This window comes from Bos javanicus, chromosome 14 (genome assembly GCF_032452875.1).
Source record: "Bos javanicus breed banteng chromosome 14, ARS-OSU_banteng_1.0, whole genome shotgun sequence".
NCBI lineage: Eukaryota > Metazoa > Chordata > Mammalia > Artiodactyla > Bovidae > Bos > Bos javanicus.
Window position 1 is genome coordinate 33,461,803 of NC_083881.1, and position 12,899 is coordinate 33,474,701.

Here is a 12,899-nt window from a genome sequence, read left to right on the forward strand (position 1 = left end):
TAAAAGTGAGCTGTCAACACTAAAATTCTATGCTATAGCTAATTTAGTTACAAAGATCAGCCACATAATCTCAGTGTTCCTCAGAGGCATACTTGACTGTGGTAGGAGGAACACAAACTATGATTTGATCTGGCTGTGAGGCTTGGATTTGCCATTACATGGTTATGTGACCAGCAGCAAGACCTTTCAGATTTTCAATCTCAAGTTTCACCTCTGTGAAAGGAGACAAATACTATGGGATTGGCCAACCCAATACTTATCCCAAGGAGAGGATTGTTGAAAGGATTAAAAGGAAATAAAACAAGTAAAGTATCTAGCACAGTGTCTGAACGCAGAAGTGTTTCAGTCAATTTTAGGGCTTTTCCATTTACACAATTTTTTCATCTTTGATTCAGTGCCTGAGTTTTTTGAGCATCTACTTTGTATTGCCTGCTGTGCTAAGCACTAGTCACGCCAAAATGAACAAGAGGAGTCATATCCTGCCCTGAGGGAGCTCCTGCTCTAAGGAAACAAACCAAAAAAAAAAAAAGAAAAAACAGAATTTTCTTAACAGTATAACACCTGCAAAAAAACAGAAGTCTTTTATGATTAAGTGACAGAACTGAGGGCAGAGAAATTCTCTCCAATGAAATTCAAAGCAACATTTACAAAGATGATGCTGATTGTATGAGTTTTAAAGGAACAGCTGGTGGTGTGGAAGGGCATTCCATAAAGGAAGGGCCTTGGAGAGCAGAATAAGTAAGAAGGCCAAGATGAGGGGGCTGGTGGGGATGGGGAACAGGGGGTGGGGTGGAGACTGGGAACTGGTTTCAGTTGGTGCTGGACTGTTGAATCTTGGGGTCCTGGAGATTTAATCAGGGGTCTAATCATGAATATGGTGGTGTCTCATGCTCAGGTAGGTGTTTGTACTCATCACTCTAGTAAAACTCAAACTCATGCTCATGAGTCTTTTTGGATGAGCTCATGATCCAAAGAAATGCCTTTTGTAGGTTCGCGTTAATGTAAAAAGCTTGGGCTGGCACATGTTACCTGTATCACTAAGATATTAGTTGGTTCAATAGACCATTTTGTTTATTTGGTTTTTCTGTTTGTAGCAAACCCAACTCAATGATGCAAGCATTGTAGCACAAGTTCCTTTCCTCACTGAGATTACTTGTAAGATTACTGGTACTTTTAAGATTACTGTTGAGTCAATGGAGAGTCAAGGAAGGACTTTGTTTGGGGCTGAGAAGGCAGAAAGTAGATGTGATTTGTGTTTTAGGAAGATTTTATATAGATCATCTATGCAGTGTGGAATGTAGGCTGGGCAAAGGCTTAGGGAGTGATAGTGCTGTAAACTACGAGATCAGTTGAAAGACTATTGTAAACAAGTGAGAACTGCTAAGGCCTGGGCAGTGTAGGTGGACAATAGGGCACAGAGTGCTGAGATATTTAGAAGGTGGAACATTCTCAACTTGGGGACTGAATGAAGGAATGAAGGAAAAAGGAAACACCTATAATATTAGCTTTAAGCTTGCACAAATGGGTAGCTATAATAGAATACCATAAAACAAGAAGAGGTACAAGTTAATAGAAGGAAATTGAGTTAGCTGGGGCTGCTTATTTAACTTATATGCAGGGTACATCATGAGAAACGCTGGGCTGGATGAAGCACAAGCTGGAATCAAGATTGCCAGAAGAAATATCAATAACCTCAGATATGCAGATGACACCACCCTTATGGCAGAAAGTGAAGAACTAAAGAGCCTTTTAATGAAAATGAAAGAGGAGAGTGAAAAAGTTGGTTCAAAACTCAACATTCAGAAAACTAAGATCATGGCATCTGGTCCCATCACTTCATGACAAATAGATGGGAAAATAGTAGAAACAGTGATAGACTTTGGGCTCCAAAGTCACTGCAGATGGTGACTGCAGACATGAAATTAAAAGACACTTGCTCCTTGGAAGAAAAACTATGACCAACTGAGATAGCATGTTAGAAAGCAGAGACATTACTTTGCCAACAAAGCTCCATCTAGTCAAAGCTATGGTTTTTCCAGTGGTCATGTATGGATGTGAGAGTTGGACTACGAAGAAAGCTGAGCACCAAAGAATTGATGCTTTTGAACTGTGGTGTTGGAGAAGATTCTTGAGAGTCCCTTGGAGTGCAAGGAGATCCAACCAGTCCGTCCTAAAGGAAATTAGTCCTGAAAATTCATTGGAAGGACTGATGCTGAAGCTGAAACTTCAATACGTTGGCGACCTGATTCTAAGAACTGACCCTGATGCTGGGAAAGATTGAAGGCGGGAGGAAAAGGGGACGACAGAGGATGAGATGGTTGGATCATCTCACCGACTCAACGGACATGAGTTTGAGTAAACTCCAGGAGTTGGTGATAGACAGGGAGGCCTGGCGTGCTGCAGTCCATGGGATCGCAAAGAGTCGGACACGACTGAGCGACTGAAATGAACTGAACTGAACTGAATGTTGTGTTTAGAGGCTAACCTCCAACATTAAGTAATATAAGAAGTCAGTTTTTGTTTAATCTTTTTTATATATAAATGATACTGTTTTTTGTTTCCTTTACAGTGTTGTATTAGTTTCAGGTATACAGGAAAGTATATATGTATATATATACATATACATATATGACTGAATCAATTTTTTTTTATTCTTTTCCATTATAAGCTATTATAAGATATTGACTATAGTTCCCAGTAGGTCCTTGTTGGTTATCTATTATGTGCATAGTAAGGCTGCAGTCCATGGGGTTGCTGAGGGTCGGATACGACTGAGCGACTTCACTTTCACTTTTCACTTTGATGCATTGGAGAAGGAAATGGCAACCCACTCCAGCGTTCTTGCCTGGAGAATCCCAGGGACGGGGGAGCCTGGTGGGCTGCTGTCTATGGGGTCGCACAGAGTCGGACACGACTGAAGTGACTTAGCAGCAGCAGTATATACTTTAGTCTCCAAATCCTAATTTGTCCCTCCCCTACCCCTTGCCCCTTTGGTAACCATAAATTTGTTCTCTATGTTTGTCAGTATGTTTCTGTTTTGTAAATAAGTTCATTTGCATCATTTAAAAAAATTCCACATGATATCACTTATATGTGGAATCTAAAAAAATGATACAAATGATATTGCTTATATGTAAAAGGTAGCTTTTTAAAAAGTATAAAACTGCCAAATTTGTCTTAGAAATTTAGAGACGAAACATAGAGACTGGGTTCTTCCCCTTTATGCCCAGTCCCCCCAAAGAAATGTCAGTCTCTGGGCTCATTGGGGCTCTGAGCTTTCATCTTGTACCTCTGCTGTTGAGTGGGTTGTTTCCCACTCAGTTTCAACAGGAAGGCCATGTCCAGAGTAGTCTTGCCAATAATTTTGTATACCCTCAAAAAGAGAAATCTGTACTTCCTCTAAACCTTCAGAAACAAGCAGAGACTTGGGAAAAGATCTGTAGGCGAGTAGAATACTTATTCATAAAGAGCACATATTCATGAAAAATGTATACTTACTCATCATGAAGTAGCTCTTTCCTTAGCAGGGTGTTTATTTTACTTCCCTGGAATTGAGGACCCACTCAGAGACTAGAGGAAAAGAGGAAACTGTAAGACTAAAGCAAAGAGGTGATTTCTTACCTGGCGGTGATTTATCCCATAAACATTTCCTCCTTCGGGGTGAGCAGGAAGTTCTTCCCATTGACTTGAATGGTGGATACCTGGAAAGGAGAGGTGTGTCATGTTTGTAAATTTTTTAAAGATAACGAGGGGAAGAATTTTAACATTTAGAGCGAACAGAAAACAATCTGATTAGCAGACAGGAAGCTGTGACTTTTTAAGTCTTTGAGGTCTGATTACTTGATAACCTTAGTTTTCTTATAGCCTTTTACCCTTTCTAATCTTCTATGGCAAAGCCTCTATTGGATTTCCTGAATTTTAGAGCTCTTACCCACACCCGAACACTTCAGAGCAAAGACCGTTTATTACAAAAGGGGCTTGTCCCAGCCTTCATGGCTGGTCTCACAAAGTCAAGTATAGTGTTTCCTCCTGGTAGATAAACTGTATTAACATATTTAAAAGGAGATTTAAGAAACTCTTGTCACCTCCAAATATCGAGTTTTGTCACTCATCAGAAAGATAGTATTTGGTTATTATATGAATTCCATCCAGCTTCTGGGAGCTCACTTCAAATTCCCCAAACTTCAGAGATTATCTTTGGTTTCTGAGATGATGTAACAGGTTTTAAAACAGTTTAAAAAGAAAGTAAGGAAGAAGGAAAGGAACTGTCACTATCTGTTATATAAATTAATCACCAAATATATACTTTAGAATAGGATGAGCTTGCATCATGGGAAAGTTTATTATTTAAAGAAGGAGCAAGATATATTGGAGGGAATTCCCATTAGCATGCTTGAAAGCATGAGGAATATACTGAGCTTCCATAAATGGTGCTGGCCATTCTGCTTTTAGGTTACTCAAGCCATTTAAAGTCTGGCTTCCTAAGCAAGGACTTCGTCTTCACGATCTTTTGGGGTTTGCTGACATAATGATTGAGTCCAGGCTGGGTGCTGCTGGAGCCACTGTGCTCTCCTACGCAGTGTTTGAAGAGGGCTGGGGTGCAGCTGTGCTGGCCCCCAGACACCTGAGTCCAGAATACTGCTGAATTTTGCTTCATTTCTGGGCTCCATGCAAAGCTGGAAGTGCCCCAGCTCTCTCTTGGGTTTGGCTTCCTGTTCACATGTTTTCTGGTCTCATGTCATTGTGCATGAAGTAATGGTCCCACATGCGTACACCATCCACAATGGCAAGATTTGTGTGGCTCGGCATAAGCTTCCTAATGAGGACATTTTGGACCTTCCAACAACTCCTTTGGGAAGGCAGTTTGGAACCACTTATTACTTTCCAAGGTGAAGGGAGCAGAGACAGAGTGCATTTCTGCAACAGGACTAAAGCCACTTTTAGGAGACAATTAAAGGACAACAGCTTAAGGAAAAGAAACGTTTCTTTCACACATTTATCTAAATGCATGTACGTGTAGCGTATACAGAAATGCCTTCAATCCACAGTTTTAAAATATTAGTTACTATTTCAGCATTTCACTAACTATGAATGGGGCTAGTGTTTTCCACCGGGGACTGTTATTTGAATGACATTTCTCTGCAGCAAAATCTGATGAGCTTACGAAGTTTGAGAGCCAGGAAATGCAGTTCAGTTTCTGAACAACAGAGAAAGCCCAGACAGCTCCGGTCAGTCATCCACTAGCTCTCCAGCATGGCTTCCTAGGTGCCAAGTTCAGTAGCACACTAATACAGAGAGAGAAGCCAAAGCAAACTTTCAAACCAAAGCTCTTAAACCATCAAGCTTAACTTCCGGACATATTATCAGCAGGTGAAATTCTGGCACACACCACACTTGTTGGTGGATGTTTAATGTCAAATTAGTTGGGCTAAAAGCTATCTTGAGAAAGAAGAATGGAACTGGAGGAATCAACCTACCTGACTTCAGGCTCTACTACAAAGCCACAGTTATCAAGACAGTATGGTACTGGCACAAAGACAGAAATATAGATCAATGGAACAGAATAGAAAGCCCAGAGATAAATCCACGCACATATGGACACCTTATCTTTGACAAAGGAGGCAAGAATATACAATGGATTAAAGACAATCTCTTTAACAAGTGGTGCTGGGAAATCTGGTCAACCACTTGTAAAAGAATGAAACTAGAACACTTTCTAACACCATACACAAAAATAAACTCAAAATGGATTAAAGATCTCAATGTAAGACCAGAAACTATAAAACTCCTAGAGGAGAACATAGGCAAAACACTCTCCGACATACATCACAGCAGGATCCTCTATGACCCACCCCCCAGAATATTGGAAATAAAAGCAAAAATAAACAAATGGGACCTAATTAAACTTAAAAGCTTCTGCACATCAAAGGAAACTATTAGCAAGGTGAAAAGGCAGCCTTCAGAATGGGAGGAAATACTAGCAAATGAAGCAACCGACAAACAACTAATCTCAAAAATATACAAGCAACTCCTATAGCTCAACTCCAGAAAAATAAATGACCCAATCAAAAAATGGGCCAAAGAACTAAATAGACATTTCTCCAAAGAAGACATCCAGATGGCTAACAAACACATGAAAAGATGCTCAACATCACTCATTATCAGAGAAATGCAAATCAAAACCACTATGAGGTACCATTTCACACCAGTCAGAATGGCTGCGATCCAAAAGTCTACAAGCAATAAATGCTGGAGAGGGTGTGGACAAAAGGGAACCCTCTTACACTGTTGGTGGGAATGCAAACTAGTACAGCCACTATGGAGAACAGTGTGGAGATTCCTTAAAAAACTGGAAATAGAACTGCCTTATGATCCAGCAATCCCACTGCTGGGCATTCACACTGAGGAAACCAGAAGGGAAAGAGATACGTGTACCCCAATGTTCATCGCAGCACTGTTTATAATAGCCAGGACATGGAAGCAACCTAGATGTCCATCAGCAGATGAATGGATAAGAAAGCAGTGGTACATATACACAATGGAGTATTACTCAGCCATTAAAAAGAATACATTTGAATCAGTTCTAATGAGGTGGATGAAACTGGAGCCTATTATACAGAGTGAAGTAAGCCAGAAGGAAAAACATAAATACAGTATACTAACACATATATATGGAATTTAGAAAGATGGTAACAATAACCCAGTGTACGAGACAGCAAAAGAGACACTGATGTATAGAACAGTCTTATGGACTCTGTGGGAGAGGGAGAGGGTGGGAAGATTTGGGAGAGTGGCATTGAAACATGTAAAATATCATGTAGGAAACGAGTTGCCAGTCCAGGTTCGATGCATGATGCTGGATGCTTGGGGCTGGTGCACTGGGACGGCCCAGAGGGATGGTATGGGGAGGGAGGAGGGAGGAGGGTTCGGGATGGGGAACACATGTATGCCTGTGGCGGATTCATTTTGATATTTGGCAAAACTAATACAATTATGTAAAGTTTAAAAATAAAATAAAATTAGGAAAAAATAAATAAATAAAATCTATTCTTCTGTTAAAAAAAAAAAAAAATGGGCCAAAGAACTAAATAGACATTTCTCCAAAGAAGACATCCAGATGGCTAACAAACACATGAAAAGATGCTCAACATCACTCATCAGAGAAATGCAAATCAAAACCACTATGAGGTACCATTTCACACCAGTCAGAATGGCTGCGATGCAAAAGTCTACAAGCAATGAATGCTGGAGAGGGTGTGGAGAAAAGGGAACCCTCTTACACTGTTGGTGGGAATGCAAACTAGTACAGCCACTATGGAGAACAGTGTGGAGATTCCTTAAAAAACTGGAAATAGAACTGCCTTATGATCCAGCAATCCCACTGCTGGGCATTCACACTGAGGAAACCAGAAGGGAAAGAGACACGTGTACCCCAATGTTCATCACAGCACTGTTTATAATAGCCAGGACACGGAAGCAACCTAGATGTCCATCAGCAGATGAATGGATAAGAAAGCTGTGGTACATATACACAATGGAGTATTACTCAGCCATTAAAAAGAATACATTTGAATCAGTTCTAATGAGGTGGATGAAACTGGAGCCTATTATACAGAGTGAAGTAAGCCAGAAAGAAAAACACCAATACAGTATACTAACGCATATATATGGAATTTAGAAAGATGCTAACAATAACCCTATGTACGAGACAGCAAAAGAGAAACTGATGTATAGAACAGTCTTATGGACTCTGTTGCAGAGGGAGAGGGTGGGAAGATTTGGGAGAATGGCATTGAAACATGTATAATATCATGTATGAAACGAGTTGCCAGTCCAGGTTCGATGCACGATACTGGATGCTTGGGGCTAGTGCACTGGGACGACCCAGAGGGATGGTATGGGGAGGGAGGAGGGAGGAGGGTTCAGAATGGGGAACACATGTATACGTGTGGTGGATTCATTTTGATATTTGGCAAAACTAATACAATTTGTAAAGTTTAAAAATAAAATAAAATTTAAAAAAGAAAAAAAAATTAGTTGGGCTACCTGGTGGCTCAAACAATAAAGAATCTATCAGCCTGCAATACACGAGAACCAGGGTCGGTCCCTGGGTTGAGAAGATCACCTGGAGAAGGATATGGCAACCCACTCCGGTAGGTTTTCTCACTTTGCCAGGAGAATTCCATGGAAAGAGGAGCCTGGTGTGCTGCAGTCCATGGGGCCACAGAGAGTCGGACACAACTGACACTTTCACTACTTTTAAGTATCAAATTAATGGGCACATGTGCCAACATTTTTTAGAATTTTAGAGCAGGAAGTGATTTTGGAGGTCTTCCAATCTAACTTGTTATTTTACAAGCAGAGAGATTGAGACTCATATGAGCTCACTTCAAATGCACGCATGTGTACTTCTGAGTCTTAGGTCAAGTCATTGCTTGCAGAAAATATGATAGGTCTGGCTTAAGAAAAAAAAAAAGAAAAAAATGACCCAAAGCTGGACCGGTGGTTCCTTTTCCATTCAAGTTTGTGTAGCCCAGCTTTAGGGCTGTGGGCTACTCATGTTTTCTTGCTTCAGGAGCGATTCAGGTTCTTAGACTAGATATACTTGACCAACACTTGAATAAACTCCAAACAGACCAAGGGTTGATGTGTGACTCAGATCCTGATGCTACAGTGATACTCAATCAGTGCATGGAGTTCTGGGAAGAGATGATTAGAGCTAAAAATGTAGACAAGAGCCCAAGGCACAACCTTCATGCTTCGGAATCTGAAAACCTGACGAGAGAGATGAGACCTTCCCCTGTCTAGACAGCAACAGAGACCCTCTAACTAAACGTTACATTGTGTGGCACAGACTTTAAGTGCTGTAGGAATTCTGGGGAGACAGATAAGTGAAAACTGAAGCTGTCAGCTGATCCTTGAGGCTACAGTCGAACATGACTAAAGTGACTTAGCACGCATGCACGCACACATGCACACATATAACTATAAATCTACAATGATATACTTATGGTATTGAAAGTGCAAAATAAATAGCTAATTAAATATAAACAAAACTATAAACCAACAATATTCTGTTGTTGGCATCAAATTATTTGGTTAAAATTAGTCATATTGATTTTATTTGCCAAATGATGCTGTTTTGCTGAAACTAAAGAATAAATTTGTTTTAACCCATGTTCATTAATAATATTGCCAAAAAGGCAAGAGAAATATTTTAATTAAAAATTTCCATTGCACATTTCATACTCTATTTATAGTGAGTTCTTACAAATTAGCACATATAAAGGAAGAAGGGATCCAGGCATTCCATCTGTTGGTGATGAGATTATGGAACTAAAAACTATCATGGCTCAGTCATCCTATCACCTTACACTCTCTTGGCAAATAAAACTTCATTTAGCACAGGAGAAGTGTTTGACTCTCACATGCATACACATATTAAGCAGGTATAAATATCTGCCTCTATTCTTTCTTTAATCACCTATATCTTTGAATGATTGCACTATTTTCCTACATATTATCATTCCAGTGATGACAAAGCAAAGCCTCCATTTATACAATGAATGAAAACTCTAGTCTCACTCCATGAAAATATCTTTGACTGCAAATTATACCTTGGGAAGTTGTGTCTTTCTTAATTGGCTTAGAAAACAATTCAGTGCCAGTAATAATGATCACCAATGTTTGTTGGCCACTTATTCTAAATTTCTTATGAGGATGTTTGCCTGTCATCCTCATATCAACCCTATGGAATTATATACTATTTTTAATCCCCATTTTTCTGAAGAGGAGACTGAGGCATAAAGAAATGAAGTAACTCGCTCAGGGTCACCTAGCCAATGGATGCTGTAACCTGGAATTCACATCTAATTCCTGCCACTCCCAGTAGTAGATTCTGAATAACCACAGAAAGGATGTTGTTGTTGGACATTAGGCTATGATCCAGCACGACCACAGCCAGATACTGGAAGCCTCAAAGTCAAACGTAAATTTTTATTTTGGAAGATCACAGGGTATCATGCATAATTATAAAAATAAGCATTTAAATGTCTTCTGGAAACATATTAAAAAAAATAGAGATCTCCATGATGCTTATAATAATTTATAATGTTAGAGAGTATAAAAGTTCCCCTGGAACTCAAGAATTCCCATGCTGAGAGCACAGGGGCAGGGTTGAAAGACTGACTGGGCTGGATGTGACAAATGACAGGGTGGTGGAAAGGGGTGGAGGAATTGATCTGCCAGGAATGGAAAGAGACATAAGGGCAAGGGTGGATGAGAGGAAGAGTCCAGCAACAGGAAGCCACCTGCAGGGAGGTCCTGCCACCACAATTTCTTTAAGAGTGAAGTTTCCAGAACAGAGCAGAGGACCTGGGACTGGCCATATTTAAGCTGAATCATCAGAGTCAGTTCAGAACAAGAAGAGATTCCAGGTCTACTGTATTGAAAGAATCTACACCCATTAACTCTGAGAATATTCATTAGTGAAGAGGTCAGAGAGCTCCAAAGGAAATGTCTTAATATTATTACATGAGCAAGAGAAATATTTTTTCAATTTCCAACTATTTATTGTTATTATGTAGAAATATGATTAATTTTTAAACTTTATTTATTTTTAATTGAAGGCTAATTGCTTTACAGTATTGTGTTGGTTTCTGCCAAACATCAGCATGAATCAGCCATAGGTATATGTATGTCCCCTCCCTCTTGAACCTCCTTCCCACCTCCCTCCCCATCCCACCCCTCTATGTTGTTACAGAGCCTCGGTTTGGGTTCCTTGAGTATTCCATATGTAAAATACTAGCTGATGGGAATTTGCTATAAGAGAAATATTTTTTTAATGTAGAGGAAATTTGGAGTGGTGAAATAGTGTGTGTTGTTCTCCTTTTCTTAAAGCTCATATACCTAAGAGCTTCTATTTCTTTATAAGATGTAGATACAATATTTCTTCTCTTTCTTCCTCCTTTTTATTTTACAAATGAGAATGAGCTTTAATATAATTTTGGCCAGGTAAGAGTTTATCCCTTTTTTTTAGTGGTGTATAGTTGCTTTACAATGTTGTATTAGTTTCTTCTGTACAGCGAAGTGAATTAGCTCTGTGTTTACATGTGCATGCGTGCTCCGTCTCGCAGTCACTTCTGACTCTGTGTCCTCATGGATTGTAGCCCACCAGGCTCCTCTGTCCATGGAATTTCCCAGGCATGAATACTGAAGTGGGTTGCCATTTCCTACTCCAGGGGATCTTCCCGACTCAGGGATCGAAACTGCATCTCCTGCATCACGGAGGCAGTTCTTTATAGCCTCTCTTTTCTGATTTCCTTCCCATGTAGGTCACCACAGAGCACTGAGTAAAGTTGCCTGTGCTATACAGTAGGTTCTCATTAGTTATCTGTTTTTATTGTCTTTTATGTATCATATCTGCATTTATTTATAGCGTATTTATGTTAAAATGTGCTCTTCATGGCAGCAAGATTGTTTCATCCAATACTGAATGCATTAAACTGGGTATTTCCTCTAGTTCTAAGTATCCAAGTTAATTTTAGTCACTTATATTTTTCACCTCTGGTAAATGCAGAATAGAAACAAATTTACCACTTGGAAATGCTCGCTTTGCTACTCATCAAATAACCACTTGCCGTCACTTTAGATTTTATGATTCTGCACATATTCCTTTAAAATAGGTCTTAGCAGCTGAAATTAGACATCATTCAACTTTTAAACTTGGAACACTTTGTAAACCTTTCAAGAGAAACCCTTCTTTATTGACTTTATGAAATCCAGTCAGAGAATAATATGAAATGAATATAATGGAAAGTCTTTCCCTAGGTGAATAGAAAGTCAAATGGAAACTTCTATTAAAGGACCGAATGACCCACAATACTTCAAAGTCTCTTGGAGTGACTGTAAGAAACTCAGACTGAATGAAATTTGGAGAATGCTCTTCCTAATGATGTCCTCCTATGAAGATGTGAAAGGCAACATCTGAAATATAAATCGCTGGTGAATGAAACTGATGGCTCTTTTGCTTTCCTCCGTTTAGGTGCTGACGGCCAGCCCCATCATCTGAAGGTGAATTTGGCGAATGACATGCAGGTTCTCCAAGACAGAGTAATCACAGAAAATCGTCAAAGGTACTCAATATCAGATATTGATCTCTCTTTTTTTTTTTTTTTAATTAATTGAGGTTTGTTTGTTTTGACTGCACTGCGTGGCATGTAGAATCTTAGTTCCCTGACCAGGGATCAAACTCACGTCCCCTTTTTGGAAGCACGGAGCCTTAACCACTGGACCACCAGGCGAGTGCCTACTCAGTCATGTCTGACTCTTTGCGATCCCATAGACTGTAGCCTGCCAGGTTCCTCTGTCCGTGGAATTTTCCAGGCAAGAATACTGAAATGGGTTGTCATTTCCTATTCCAGGGGATCTTCCCAACCCAGGGATCAAACCTAAGTCTCTTGCGTCTCCTGCATTGGCAGGCAGATTCTTTACCACTGTGCCACCTGGGAAGCCCTCAGGGAAGTCCCAAATGTTGATTTCTTGGTTAATTAAACCATGACATTAGCAATACCTGAGTACTCCATGTCACTTGGAGAGGGTAGCATTTCACAGATGGGGAATTATCAGAAAATGAGGAGTTGAGAATTCTGCTCTTCCCTGTAGCACTCTCTTCCTTCTCGGCTGAAAAAGCTAAAAGCCAGAGTCACTGCATGATATTTTCCTCAAGAATGGGAAAAGAAGCCTCTAAAGAATCATGTTGGTTTATTAACATCTTATGAGCTATTCCAGAAGCTCAGGGGAATTCCAGGGGGTTGTTCATGGCAGGTCTGCTATGCCCAGCCATCCACAGTTTCGGCATGAAAACTGCAGATGTCACCCATGTTGTTAACAGCTTAACC

At 40.0% G+C, this 12,899-nt stretch overlaps 1 protein-coding gene across 6 annotated transcripts in view; it reads left to right on the forward strand.

Moving 5' to 3' along the window:
- SULF1 (sulfatase 1) overlaps positions 1–12,899 on the forward strand; it is a 200,060-nt gene that overhangs the window by 29,454 nt on the left and 157,707 nt on the right. For all 6 annotated transcript variants that reach the window (XM_061438937.1, XM_061438938.1, XM_061438935.1 and 3 more), the window contains exon 2: positions 12,044–12,134. The gene's annotated coding sequence lies outside the window, so the exon portion shown is untranslated. The remainder of the gene's footprint in view (positions 1–12,043; positions 12,135–12,899) is intronic.